This window comes from Salmo salar, chromosome 15 (assembly GCF_965601325.2).
Source record: "Salmo salar chromosome 15, fSalSal1, whole genome shotgun sequence".
NCBI classification, from domain to species: domain Eukaryota; kingdom Metazoa; phylum Chordata; class Actinopteri; order Salmoniformes; family Salmonidae; genus Salmo; species Salmo salar.
Window position 1 is genome coordinate 17,351,192 of NC_138305.1, and position 15,630 is coordinate 17,366,821.

General features: G+C 43.1%; 1 protein-coding gene across 3 annotated transcripts in view; it reads left to right on the plus strand.

Moving 5' to 3' along the window:
* The window catches only part of LOC106570983 (DNA (cytosine-5)-methyltransferase 3A), a 118,206-nt gene that overhangs the window by 13,184 nt on the left and 89,392 nt on the right, over positions 1-15,630 (plus strand). The gene's annotated exons all lie outside the window — the stretch shown is intronic.

The following is a 15,630-nucleotide window of genomic DNA, read 5'->3' on the forward strand; positions in this document are numbered from 1 at the left end:
CAGAACGGCGACGTTACGAGGAATTAGCACGGCAACAACAGAAGCCCGAGAGGCAGCTCCAAAAACGTTTTTTGGGGGGGGCACACGGGGAGATTGGCGGAGTCAGGGTTGAGACCTGAGCCAAATCCCCGTGCTTACCGTGGGGAGCGTGTGACCAGTCAGGCACCGTGTTATGCGGTGATGCGCACCGTATCTCCGGTGCGCATTCACAGCCCGGTGCGCTCGTTGCCTGCGCCCCTCATTTGCCGGGCTACAGTGAGCATCCAGCCAGGACGGGTTGTGCCAGCCCTACGCTCCAGACCTCCAGTGCGCCTCCACGGCCCAGGATATCCTGTGCTAGCTCCACGCACCCGGTCTCCAGTGCGTCTCCCCAGTCCTGTGAGACCTGTTCCGGCTCCACGTATGAAGCCTCCAGTGATGATCCATGGTCCGAAGCCTCCAGTGATGATCCATGGTCCGAAGCCTCCAGTGATCATCCATGGCACGAAGCCTGTAGTGATGATCCATGGCCCGGAGCCTCCAGTGATAATCCATGGCACGAAGCCTCCAGTGATGATCCATGGCCCGGAGCCTGTAGTGATGATCCATGGCATGGAGCCTACAGCGACGGTCCGCAGTCCAGAGTCTCCAGCGACGTTCCGCAGTCCAGAGTCTCCAACGACGTTCCGCAGTCCAGAGTCTCCTTCGACGTTCCGCAGTCCAGAGTCTCCAGCGACGGTCGGCAGTCCAGAGCCTCCAGCGACGGTCGGCAGTTTAGAGCCTCTGGCGATGATCCACGGTCCGGTTCCTCCGGCGATGATCCACGTTCCGGTTCCACAAAAGCGGAGGGATCAGCGAACCGGAGCCGCCACCAAGGGTAGATGCCTACCCGGACCCTCCCCTATAGGTTCAGGTTTGCGGCCGGGAGTCCTCACCTTTGGGGGGGGGGGGAGGGGGGGTACTGTCACGCCCTGACCTTAGAGAGCCGTTTTATTTCTCTATTTGGTTAGGTCAGGGTGTGATGTGGGTGGGCATTCTATGTTGTCTATTTCTTTGTTTTTTGGCCGAGTGTGGTTCTTAATCAGAGGCAGCTGTCTATCGTTGTCTCTGATTGGGAATCATACTTAGGCAGCCTTTTTCCACCTGTGTTTTGTTGTTAGTTGCTTTATGTTTCATATCTGTACCTGACAGAACTGTGCACTTTCGTTTCATTTTTTGTTATTTTTGTTTGAGTGTTTTTGGTGAAAGTAAAACATCATGAACACTTTCCACGCTGCGCTTTGGTCTCATTCCGACGACAGCCATTACAGGGAGAGACGTCGAAAGCCCAGCTAGCTTAGCTGGCTTGGCGGTCTCAAATGGAGGTCGCTATTGAACGTTTCCAGCGCTGCAGGAGCTGTGTTTACTTTGCTTTGTTCCAGGACATTGTGGACCGCGTTGACTTTCAATGTAGCAACTGCTTGCATGCAGATGACTACATGAGTGAAGTAGCTACTTTTAGCAAGCAAACTGTCGTAGTCCATGTGGGGTCAAACGACATGAGGAGGGCTAGCTTGGAACATCTGAAAATTGATTTTAAAGAACTGACTCCAAAAATGGCCATTCATTTCAGGTCCAGTACCCTCGTTGTGCCGCGGGTGTGAAAGATTCAGCAGACTGCTGGCATTACACATCTGGTTAAAAGAATACTGTAGCTCTGCTGGAGTCACTTTTATTGCTAACATAGACACCTTCTGGAAACAGAAGATACTCTACAGGAATGACAGAGTCCATCCAAATCATCTTGGCTCCTGGACTCTGTCCACGCATCATTATTTATTTTACCTTTATTTAACTAGGCAAGTCAGTTATAAACAAATTCTTATTTTCATTGACGGCCTAAGAACAGTGGGTTAACTGCCTTGTTCAGGGGCAGAACGACAGATTTTTACCTTGTCAGCTCGGGGATCCGATCTAGCAACCTTTCGGGTTATTAGTGCAACGCTCTAACCACTAGGCTACCTGCCGCCCCAAGGCTTTCAAGGCTTGGGGTAGGTAGCCTAATTTCAAGGCTGCGTTGAAACAATGACTGGTAAATGATCCAGGACCAGCTCAGTTAATCCCTACTGTTGTGACAATGCTGCATCAAATGTACATGATCTTAGGGGCATTGGCAAACACAATGTAAGTAATTTAATTTATGTACCCCTAATTGCACCGAATACATCTGTTTATTCTACAGCTATTGTAAGCAGTAATCATTACCCTATAAACCAGAGTTACACTGTTAGCACTGAGGTGGGGTGCGATTTTATGAAGGCCACTTCATGCAGCTCACCCTGCACTATCAGCTCCAATGTAAATACCATGAGTAAGTCCACCTCTGATAAGCTTCCCAGTTAAGCATTAAAAACAATCAAGCAACACAGAAAAGTGCTAAAAAATAGCCCATATTAACATATGTAGCCTAAGAAACAAGGTCCATGAAGTCAATAACATTCATATTCTGACTATCTCTGAAACTCACTTAGATAATACCTTTGATGATACAGTGGTAGCAATACATGGTTATAACATCTACTGAAAAGACAGAAATGCCAACGGATGCGGTGTTGCGGTCTATATTCAGAACCACATTCCTGTAAAGCTCAGAGACGATCTAATGTTAAATACTGTTGAAGTAATATGGCTACAGCCTATTCTGGTGGGAAGCTGCTCTAGACCACCAAGTGCTAACAGTCAGTTTATTTTACCTTTATATATATAATCTTAATGATAACTAGCTGTTTTTTTTATTTAACCTTTATTTAACTAGGCAAGTCAGTTAAGAACAAATTCTTATTTTCATTGACGGCCTAGGAACAGTGGGTTAACTGCCTTGTTCAGTGGTAGAAAGACAGATTTTTACCTTGTCAGCTCAGGGATTTGAACTTGCAACCATTCGGCCCAACACACTAACCACTAGGCTACCTGCCACCCCAGTATCAGGATAATATGTGTGAAATGCTTGATAATGTATGTGATATCAACAGAGAAGTATATTTTCTGGGTGATTTAAGTATTGACTGGCTATCATCAAGCTGCCCACACAGGAAAAACACTTCAAACTGTAACCAGTGTCTGCAGCCTGGATCAGGTTATCAGTCAACCTACCAGGGTAGTTACAAACAGCACAGGAATTAAATCAACATGTATTGATCACATCTTTACTAACGCTGCAGATATTTGCTTTAAAGCAGTATCCAAATCCATAGGATGTAGTGATCACAGTATAGCAGCCATATCTAGGAAAACCAAAGTTCCAAAGGCTGGGCCTAATATAGTGTATAAGAGGTCATACAATAAGTTTTGTAGTGATTCCCATGTTGATGATCTAAAGAATATTTGCTGGTCTGTGGTGTGTAATGAGGAGCAACCAGACGCTGCACTTGACGCATTTATGAAACTAATTATTCCAGTTACTAATAAGCACCCATTAAGAAAAAGTACTGTAAAAATTGTTAAATCCCCGTGGATTGATGAGGAATTGAAAAATTGTATGGTTGAGAGGGATGAGGCAAAAGGAATGGCAAATAAGTCTGGCTGCACAACTGATTGGCAAACGTACTGCAAATTAAGAAATCATGTGACTAAACTAAATAAAAATAAAAACAATCTACACTATGAAACGAAGATAAATTATATAAAGAATGACAGTAAAAAGCTTTGAGGCACCTTAAATGAAATTTTGGGAAAAAATGCCAATTCGGCTCCTTCATTTATTGAATCAGGTGGCTCTTTCATCACAAAGACCCACTGATATTGCAAACTACTTTAATTACTTTTTCATTAACAAGATAAGCAAACTTAGGGATGACATGCCAGCAACAAATGCTGACACTACATATCCAAGTATAACTGACCAAATTATAAAAGACAAGAATTGTACTTTTGAATTCCATAAACTCAGTGTGGAAGAGGCCACCAGGGTCTGACAATCTGGATGTAAATTACTGAGGATAATAACAGACGATATTGCCACTCCTATTTGCCACATCTTCAATTTAAGCCTACTAGAGAGCGTGTGCCCTCAGGCCTGGAGGGAAACTAAAGTCATTCCGCTACCTAAGAATAGTAAAGCCCCCTTTACTGGCTCAAATAGCCGACCAATCAGCCTGTTACCAACCCTTTGTAAACTTCTGGAAAAAATGGTGTTTGACCAGATACAATGCTATTTTACAGTCAACTAATTGACAACAGAATTTCATCACGCTTATAGGGAAGGACACTCAACAAGCACAGCACTTACACAAATGACTGATGATTGGTTGAGAGAATTTGATGAAAAAATTATTGTGGGGTCTGTCTTGTTAGACTTCAGTGCAGCTTTTGACATTATTGATCATAGTCTACTGCTGGAAAAACGTATGTGTTATGGCTTTACACCCCCTGCTATATTGTGGATAAAGAGTTTCTTGTCTAACAGAACACAGAGGGTGTTCTTTCATGGAAGCCTATCAAATATAATCCAGTTACAATCAGGAATTCTCCAGGGTAGCTGTTTAGGCCCCTTGCTCTTTTCAATTTTTACTAACGACATGCCACTGACTTTGAGTAAAGCCAGAGTGTCTATGTATGCGGAAGACTCAACACTATACATGTCAGCTACTACAGCGACTGAAATGACTGCAACACTTATCAAAGAGCTGCAGTTAGTTTCAGAGTGGGTGGAAAGGAATAAGTTAGCCCTAAATATTTCTAAAACTAAAAACATTGCATTTGGAACAAAGCACTCACTAAACCCTAAACCTCAACTAAATCTTGTATTAAATAATGTGAAAATCAAGCAAGTTGAGATGACTAAACTGCTTGGAGTAACCCTAGATTGTAAACTGTCATGGTCAAAACATATTGATGCAGTAGTAGCTAAGATGGGGAGAAGTCTGTCTATAATAAAGCGCTGCTCTACCTTCTTATCGACACTATCAACAAGGCAGGTCCTACAGGCCCTAGTTTCTACCTTCTTACCAACACTATCAACAAGGCAGGTCCTACAGGCTCTAGTTTCTACCTTCATAACAACACTATCAACAAGGCAGGTCCTACAGGCCCTTGTTTCTAACTTCGTAACAGCACTATAAACATGGTAGGTTCTACAGGCTCTAGTTTCTAACTTCTTAACAACATTATCAACAAGGCAGGTTCCTACAGGCCCTAGTTTCTGCCTTCTTAACAACACTATCAACATGGCAGGTCCTACAGGCCCTAGTTTCTACCTTCTTAACAATGCTATCAACAAGGCAGGTCCTACAGGCCCTAGTTTCTACCTTCTTAACAACACTATCAACACTGTCTCTTTCTCTTATTCAGTACAGAACACTCTCTCTCTTAACCTGTTAGGGCTAGGGGGCAGTATTTACACAGCCGGATAAAAAACGTACCCGATTTAATTTGGTTATTACGACTGCCCAGAAACTAGAATATGCATATAATTATTGGCTTTGGATAGAAAACACCCTAAAGTTTCTAAAACTGTTTGAATGGTGTCTGTGAGTATAACAGAACTCATATGGCAGGCAAAAACCTGAGAAGATTCTGTACAGGAAGTACCCTCTCTGACCATTCCTTGGGCTTCTTGGCTCTGTTTATTGAAAACTTAGGATCTTTGCTGTAACGTGACACTTCCTACGGCTCCCATAGGCTCTCAGAACCCGGGAAAAAGCTGAATGATGTAACTCCAGCCCCAGGCTGAAAAACATTAGCGCCTTTGGTAAGTGCTCTATCAGAGGACCATCAGACTGAGGCGTGTGCACGGGGCGACACCATGTTTTTATTTTCTCTCTCTTTGTACTAAAACACGATTTCCTGGTTGGAATATTATCGCTTTTTTACGAGAAAAATGGCATAAAAATTGATTTTAAACAGCGGTTGACATGCTTCGAAGTACGGTAATGGAATATTTAGAATTTTTTTGTCACGAAACGCGTCGTGCGCGTCACCCTTCTTTACCCTTTCGGATAGTGTCTTGAACGCACGAACAAAACGCCGCTATTTGGATATAACTATGGATTATTTTGAACCAAACCAACATTTGTTATTGAAGTAGAAGTCCTGGGAGTGCATTCTGCCGAAGAACAGCAAAGGTAATAACATTTTTCTTATAGTAAATCTGACTTTGGTGAGGGCTAAACTTGTTGGGTGTCTAAATAGCTAGCCCTGTGATGCCGGGCTATCTACTTAGAATATTGCAAAATGTGCTTTCACCGAAAAGCTATTTTAAAATCGGACATAGCGAGTGCATAGAGGAGTTCTGTATCCATAATTCTTAAAATAATTGTTATGTTTTTTGTGAACGTTTATCGTGAGTAATTAATAAATTCACCGGAAGTTTGCGGGGGGTATGCTAGTTCTGAACGTCACATGCTAATGTAAAAAGCTGGTTTTTGATATAAATATGAACTTGATTGAACAAAACATGCATGTATTGTATAACATAATGTCCTAAGATTGTCAACTGATGAAGATCATCAAAAGTTAGTGCTGCATTTAGCTGTGATTTGGGTTTATGTGACATTATATGCTAGCTTGAAAAATGGGTGTCTGATTATTTCTGGCAGGGTACTCTGCTGACATAATCTAATGTTTTGCTTTCGTTGTAAAGCCTTTTTGAAATCGGACAGTGTGGTTAGATTAACGAGAGTCTTGTCTTTAAAATGGTGTAAAATAGTCATATGGTTGAGAAATTGAAGTAATAGCATTTCTAAGGTATTTGAATAACGCGCCACGGGATTCCACTGGCTGTTACGTAGGTGGGACGAAATCGTCCCACTGGCCCTAGAGAAGTTATTCAGTACAGAACACTCTTTCTGTCACGTCCTGACCATAGAAAGCTCGTATTTTTCTATGGTAGACTAGGTCAGGGCGTGACTGGGGGGTTTTGTCCAGTTTAAATTTTCTATGTTATGTTGTAGTTTCTTTTTTTATGTTGGGGTTTTCGTATGATTCCCAATTAGAGGCAGCTGGTCATTGGGTTTAGACCTGAGCCAACTCCCCATGCTTACCGTGGGGATCGTGTGACCAGTCAGGCACCGTGTTATGCGGTGATGCGCACAATATCTCCAGTGCGCATTCATAGCCCGGTGAGCACTTAAAGTGAACATTCAGCCAGGACAGGTTGTGCCGGCTCAGGTCCAGGATATCCTCGGTCCAGGATATCCTGCGCCAGCTCTACGCACTGTGTCGCCAGTGCGCATTCACAGCCCAGTTCGTCCTGTGCCAGCGCCCCGCACTTGCCGGGCTAAAGTGAGCGTTCAGCCAGGACGAGTTGTGCCAGCTCTACGCTCCAGACCTCCAGTGCACCTCCACGGTCCAGTATATTCTGCACCGGTTCTACGCACCAGGTCTCCAGTGCGCCTCCACAGCTCAGTATGTCCTGTGCCTCCTCCTCGCACGCTCCCTGAAGTGTGTCTCCCCAGTTATATCAAATCCAATTTATTTATATAGCCCTTCTTACATCAGCTGATATCTCAAAGTGCTGTACAGAAACCCAGCCTAAAACCCCAAACAGCAAGTAATGCAGGTGTAGAAGCACAGTGGCTAGGAAAAACTCCCTAAAAAGGCCAATACCTAGGAAGAAACCTAGAGAGGAACTTGGCTATGAGGGGTGGCCAGTCCTCTTCTGGCTGTGCCGGGTGGAGATTATAACAGAACATGGCCAAGATGTTCAAATGTTCATAAATGACCAGCATGGTCAAATAATAATAATCACAGTAGTCAGGTACGTCCTGTGCCTGCTCCTCGCACTCTCCCTCCAGTGCGCCTCCACAGCCCAGTACGTCCTGTGCCTGCTCCTCGCACTCGCCCTGAAGTGCGTGTCACCAGGCTGGTGCCACCTGTCCCGGCTCCATGCACCAGGCCTCCAGTGCCCCTTCACAGTCCAGAGCTTCTGACGGCAGCACCCAGTCCAGAGCTTCTGGCAACAGCACCCAGTCCGGAGCTTCCGGCGACAGTTCCCAGTCCGGAGCTTCCGGCGACAGTTCCCAATCCGGAGCTTCCGGCGACAGTTCCCAGTCCGGAGCTTCTGGCGACAGTTCCCAGTACGGAGCTTCCGGCCTACAGTCCGGAACCTCCTGAGACGGAGTCTTCATCGACGGTCTGCGGTCCTGAGTCTCCAGCGACAGTCGGCGGTCTAGAGTCTCCAGCGACGGTCGGCATTCCAGAGCCTTCACCGATGCTGGTGGGTTCGCAGGATGAGAGGTTTCTTCACCCCGCACCAGAACCGCCTCCGATGCGGGAGGATCCGCGGGATGAGAAGGATCTTCGTCCTGCACCTGAGCCGCCACCAACACTAGACACCCCCCCAACCCTCCCTTTTGGTTTCAGGTTTTGCGGCCGGAGTCCGCACCTTTGGGGGGGTACTGTCACGTCCTGACCATAGAGAGCATGTATTTTCTATGGTAGAGTAGGTCAGGGCGTGACTGGGGGGTTTTGTCTAGTTTAAGTGTTCTATGTTATGTTCTAGTTTCTTTTTTCTTTGTTGGGGTTTTCGAATGATTCCCAATTACAGGCAGCTGGTCATCGTTGTCTCTAATTGTGGATCATATTAAGTAGTTGTTTTTCCCACTTGTTTTTGTGGGAGATTAATTTTGAGTTAGTGCATGTTGCACCTCTGTCGTCACGGTTTGTGTTTTGTTTATAGTTTATTGTTTTGTCTTGCAAAGTTTCACATTCAAATAAAAGATGTGGAACGATATTCACGCTGCGCCTTGGTCCGTTCCTACGCACAATCGTGACACTTTCTCTATTATTCAGTACAGAACACTCTCTCTCTTATTCAGTACAGAACACTTTCTCTCTTATTCAGTACAGTACACTCTCTCTCTCTCTCTCTCTCTCTCTCTCTCTCTCTCTCTCTCTCTCTCTCTTATTCAGTACAGAACACTCTCTCTCTTATTCAGTACAGAACACACTCTCTCTTATTCAGTACAGTACACCCTCTCTCTCTCTCTCTCTCTCTCTCTCTCTCTTATTCAGTACAGAACACTCTCTCTCTCTCTCTTATTCAATACAGTACACTCTCTCTCTTATTCAGTACAGAACACTCTCTCTTATTCAGTACAGCACACTCTCTCTCTTATTCAGTACAGAACACTCTCTCTCTCTTACTCAGTACAGAACACTCTCTTTCTCTCTCTCTTATTCAGTACAGAACACTCTCTCTTTTATTCAGTACAGAGCTCTCTCTCTCTCTCTTATTCAGTACAGAACACACTCTCTCTCTCTCTCTCTTTCTCTTATTCAGTACAGAACACTCTCTCTTATTCAGTACAGAACACACTCTCTCTCTCTCTTATTCAGTACATAACTCTCTCTCTCTCTCTCTTATTCAGTACAGAACACTCTCTCTCTCTCTCTTATTCAGTACAGAACACTCTCTCTCTCTCTTATTCAGTACAGAACACTCTCTCTGTCTGTGTGTTCTCTCTCAGTCAAGCTGATAGCCCCATGTATAAATTGATTAGCTGTGTGTGTGTGTGTGTGTGTGTGTGTGTGTGTGTGTGTGTGTGTGTGTGTGTGTGTGTGTGTGTGTGTGTGTGTGTGTGTGTGTGTGTGTGTGTGTGTGTGTGTGTGTGTGTGTGTGTGTGTACACATACATGCGGCCAGTGTAGATGTAGATTATGAGGTCAGTGATAACTTTGAATGCAAAACAGGAAGTGGTGATGAGAGGAGGTTGAGGGTTAGAATGAGAGAGAATGAGAGATGGGATAAAGTGAAAGCTGAAGATAGTGTGTTCTCTGTCTGCTGTAGATTCAGCCCTGATCATGGTACAGTAGCTTAATATTATTATTCTCTATCTCTCTTTCTCAATTCAAAGGGCTTTATTGGCATGGGAAACATATGTCTATGTTGCCAATGCAAGTGAAATAAACAATCAAACATTAACAGTAAACATGACATTCACAAACATTTCAGAGGAATAGAGACATATCAAATATTATAATAAATAAACTTAAATATGGGTTACATTTACAATGGTGTTTGTTCATCACTGGTGTCTCTAATATGGTGATACATTTGGCAGGAGGTTAGGAAGTGCAGCTCAGTTTCCACCTCATTTTGTGGGCAGTGTGCACATGGCCTGTCTTCTCTTGAGAACCAGGTCTGCCTACAGTGGCCTTTCTAAATAGCAAGACTATGCTCACTGAGTCTGTACATAGTCAAAGCTTTCCTTGAGTTTGAGTCAGTCACAGTGGTCAGGTATTCTGCCATTGTGTACTCTCTGTTTAGGGCCAAATAGCATTCTAGTTTGCACAGTTTTGTGTCAAGTAAGTATCCTTTTGTTTTCTCGTGATTTGGTTGGGTCTAATTGTGTTCCTGTTGCTGTCTTGGGGCTATGTGGGGTGTGTTTGTGTTTGTGAACAGCCCCAGGACCAGCTTGCTTAAGGGACTCTTCTAGGTTAATCTCTCTGTAGGTGATGGCTTTGTTATGGAAGGTTTGGGAATCGTTTCCTTTTAGGTGGTTGTAGAATTTAATGGCTCATTTCTGAATTTGGATAATTAGCGGGTATCGGTCTAATTCTGCTCTGCATGCATTATTTGGTGTTTTACGTTGAACACAGAGGATGTTTTTGCAGAATTCTGCATGCAGAGTCTCAATTTGGTGTTTGTCCCATTTTGTGAGCTGTTGGTTGGTGAGCAGACCCCAGACCTCACAACCATAAAGGGCAATGGGTTCTATAACTGATTCAAGAATTTTTAACCAGATCCTGATTGGTTTGTCAAATTTGATGTTCCTGTTGATGGCATAGAATGCCCTTCTTGCCTTGACTCTCAGATCGTTCACAGCTTTGTGGAAGTTACCTGTGGCGCTGATGTTTAGGCCGAGGTACGTATAGTTTTTTGTGTGCTCTAGAGCAACAGTGTCTAGATGGAATTTGTATTTGCGGTCCTGGCAACTGGGCCTTTTTGGAACACCATTAATTTTGTCTTACTGAGATTTACTGTCAGGGCCCAGGTCTGTCAGGGCCCAGGTGTGTCAGAATCTGTGCAGAAGATCTAGGTGCTGCTGTAGGTCATCCTTGGTTGGTGACAGAAGCACCAGATCATCAGTAGACATTTGACTTCAGATTCTAGTAGGGTGAGGCCGGGTGCTGCAGACTGTTCTAGTGCCCTCGCCAATTAGTTGATATATATGTTGAATAGGGTGGGGCAGGGGTGGAAATCCCGGGGGGGACGGGGGGGACACTACCCCCCCATCCTGGGAAAAATATGATTTGTCCCCCCCAATATATCACTGAAACATAACTATGTAATTTAAATAATATTAATAATATGCAATGAAAGCAATTGTGCTGATTATAGACACTTAATAGCGCGTTTTTAAGTTTCAAAAGATTGCGACCCCCCCACCCTTTGCCTCAAAATGGTTTGATCCACTGCCAGTTCCTTAGTTGGCAAGGTAACAGAGGGGTGGTATCCACTGTCTGAAAGGCACTCAATGAACGTAACTGACGTGAGGTTAATCCAGTCAATCGCGCACACACACTAGCTGAATATGCAGAGCTAGCGCGCAAATATTAACTATTAAGCTAGCTAGTACCTATTCCATTTATGTGGCCTCGTCAAAGATGGAATCTTTGCTATCGTCAATTTATTCCAAGATCAGCAAAGTCCCTGTGATAAGGTTAGCGATAAACTGAAGTCCAAACTGGTCTCGGTACAAAAGCTAAATTGTCACAAGGGAACTTTTATTTATTTATTTTATTTCACATTTATTTAACCCGGGTAGCAAAGATTATAGCAAACACCACTGAAACGGAACTGGTGCTCGCTAGCTTTGCAAATTCAGCTATTGTTGGAAGCCAGCCAATATGAAACAAACTATTAAAATTACAAAAGGTTGCAGCATATGTTGTGTAAATGGTGAACTCATACAGCTGTCAACTCTTGTCATTTTAATCCGTTTCACATTTGCTAGCTACCTTTTAGATCGAAGCCCAAATAGAATGATAAAAGATAAGATGATAGAAGCCCATCTCCTACTGTAAATAACCTACACACTGTGTGTGTGTGTGTAGCCAGCCAGCCAGGTAGAAAAATGGCAGAAAAATAAAAGATGGACATCAGAGTATTTTTCAGTACACCAAAACGCAACGTAAGAACCCTAGTAGCCTAATATCTCAAAAACTAGTTGATAAAATGTTCATAAGAAAGAAATGAAATTCTAATGGAAATGTTTCACAATGATGTCATTAGGCAGAGCAGGCAACAGATGGCACACAGACAGCAGAGTTGGGGACAGATATGCAGGGACAGACTGGCAGAGACAGGAAGTCTCAGGTAAGTTTGTTGAGTCTTTGTTTGGCAACATTATGAAAGGTTCTCAATTTTTTTACTTGTAAAATAGGAACATAATTGGAAAATGCCATGGATACCCCCACTCTCAACTTAAACTGGTGACTGAACTAAGATTTGTTAAAGGCAATGGTATTGCTGTTGTGATTAGTTGTGTAGTTTTGGGTACCGGTAGTTAGGAGTACGGCAAACACCTTATTTCTTTGGTTCCTCAATATACATTTACCATATTACAATGTAGGCTATGTGTTACAGCACTACTTTTGGTGTCCCCCTCAGGAATTGCTCTTGAGAAAATTTCATGTAATTGTCCCCTCCAAAGTTGATATCAGATTTTCGCCCCTGGGGTGGGTCTTAAGCTGCATCCTTGTCTCATCCCACGGCCCTGTGGGAAGAAATGTGTGTGATATTTGCCAATGTTTTTCCCCAACACCGCTTTCCATCAATTTGTATAGCAGACCCTGCTAAATTGAGTCAATATCTTTTTTGAAATCAACAAAGCATGAGAAGACTTAGCCTTTGTTTTGGTTGCTTGTTTGTCAATTAGGGTGTTCAGGGTGAATATGTGGTCTGTTGTACTGTAATTTGGTAAAACGTACATTGTTTTCACTGAGGAAATGTATGAGTTTGCTGTTAATGACAATGCAGAGAATTTTCCCAATGTTGCTGTTGAGTCATATCCCACAGTAGTTATTGTGGTGAAATTTTTCTCCATTTATGGGGATTCCGATGATCAGTCCTTAGTTCTCATATTTTTCTCTCTCTCTCTCTCCCTCTTGTATTTCTCTCTCTCCCCTTTCTTTCTCGATCTCTCTCTCTATATACCTCTTCTTACTACGTGTTTGATGATCTCCCATGTTAGGAACATAGAGTACCATTCCACATACAGTATCCCCTACCAGTCAAAAGTTTGTAGACAACTACTAATTCAAAGGTTTTTCTTTAGTTTTAATATTTTCTACATTGTAGAATAATAGTGAAGACATCAAAACTATGAAATAACACATATGGAATCATGTAGTAAACAAAAAAGTGTTAAACAAATCCAAATATATTTTACATTTGAGATTCTTCAAAGTAGCCTCTTTTTGCCTTGATGACAGCTTTGCACACTCTTGGCATTTTCTCAACCAGCTTCACCTGGAATGCTTTTCCAACAGTCTTGAAGGAGCTCCCACATATGCTGAGCACTTGTTTCCTGCTTTTCCTTCTTCACTCTGCGGTCCAACTCATCCCAAACGATCCCAATTGTGTTGAGGTCGGGTGATTGTGGAGGACAGGTCATCTTATGCAGCACTCCATCACTCTCCTTCTTGGTCAAATAGCCCTTACACAGCCTGGAGGTGTGTTGGGTCATTGTCCCACTAAGCACAAAACAGATGCGTGTCACTGCAGAATGCTGTGGTAGCCATGCAGGTTAAGTGTGCCTTGAATTCTAAATAAATCACTGACAGTGTCACCAGCAAAGCACCCCCAAACCATCACACCTCCTCCTCCATGCTTCACGGTGGGAACCACACATGCGGAGATCATCCGTTCACGTACCTTTCGTCTCACAAAGACACGGCGGTTGGAACCAAAAATCTCAAATTTGGACTCATCAGACAGATTTCCACCGGTCTAATGTCTATTTCTCATCTTTCTTGGCCCCATCAAGTCTCTTCTTATTATTGGTGTCCTTTAGTAGTGGTTTCTTTGCAGAAATTCGACCATGAAGGCCTGATTCACACAGTCTCCTCTGAACAAAGTAAAACCAAAGTTCCAAAGGCTGGGCCTAATATTGTGTATAAGAGGTCATACAAGAAGTTTTGTAGTGATTCCTATGTTGTTGATGTAAAGAAAATCTGTTGGTCCGTGATGTGTAAAAAGGAGAAAACAGACTCTGCACTTAACACATGAATGAAATAGCTTATTCCAGTTACTAATAAGCACCCATTAAGAAAATGACTGTAAAAACTGTTAAATCCCCTTGGATTGATGAGGAATTGAAAAATTGTATGGTTGAGAGGGATGAGGCAAAAGGAATGGCAAATAAGTCTGGCTGCAAAATCGATTGGCAAACGTATTGCAAATTGAGAAATCATGTGACTAAACTGAATAAAAAGAAACTACACTATGAAACGAAGATAAATGACATAAAGAATGATAGTAAAAAGCTTTGGAGCACCTTAAATAACATTTTGAGGAAAAAAGGTAAATTCAGCTCCATCACTCGTTGAATCAGATGTCTCATTCATCACAAAACCAACTGATATTGCCATCTACTGTAATGATTTTTTCATTGGCAAGATTAGCAAACTTAGGGATGCCATGCCAGCAACAAAACGTATGTGTTATGGCTTTTCACCCCCTGCTATATTGTGGATAAAGGGTTACCTGTCTAACAGAACACTCAGGGTTTTTTAAGCTTTAGCCCCACCCATCTCTTTAAGGATTCACATGTGAGGCTATGTACTAAACAACCAAAGATTTCAAGACTAAACGCTGGTTTATACTACGGCTGTGAAGATCAATTTAATCTGGAGTGCCAGAGTGCGCTCTGGGCATTCATAAACTCAGAGCGTTGCAGATTGTCTGTTTGTAAATTCAGAGTGTTTTGCTCTCAGAGGAGTAGGGTTGATCCGAGCGTTCTGACCTAACAACAGCAGTCATGCACCCAAGCTAACTGGCTAACGGTGGCTAGTTTACGAGCTACTTCCAGACACAAATGAGAGAACACCTCACTCTGACCATTTTACTCTCCCTAGCAGAGCTGGTTAAGTTGTTTTTATGTTATCCAGAGTGTTGGTGACTGTAACTGTGCTGCTGGAAACAATGTAGTTCCGCTTTTTTGCCAACGTTTACTGACACCGGCCAAATTCATGTTGAACATTCAGAAATTTGTCAGTTATTCTGCGCTCTGGCACACTCAGATGAGTGTGCTCTGAAATCGGAGTAGATAGCAAGAGCAAATTTACCAGGTACGTATATCGACAGTTGTCGCAGTGACATAAACATTCTATTGAAATAGTTACTTGCATCGGGGAGTATTTGTTTTTAGACTTCTAGCTAGCTAAACAATGAACTATAATCCCAACTCATGGTGTTACTACCCTGCATGAATCTACAGGTAGCTAACCAACCAGGTTCAATGTTAGCCATCTAATATTAGGTTAAAACTAGCAACGTAAATGGCTCTGAGATACAAATAATATTACTGCACTGATCATACACGTAACGTTAGCTAGCTAGCCAGCCAACTAATGTTAGCTAGCTAGCTAACAGTACACCTTAACTTGCAATGAAAACTACTTTCTGACAAAATTAGAAACGTGTAATATCTGAAAATGTAGCTAGCTA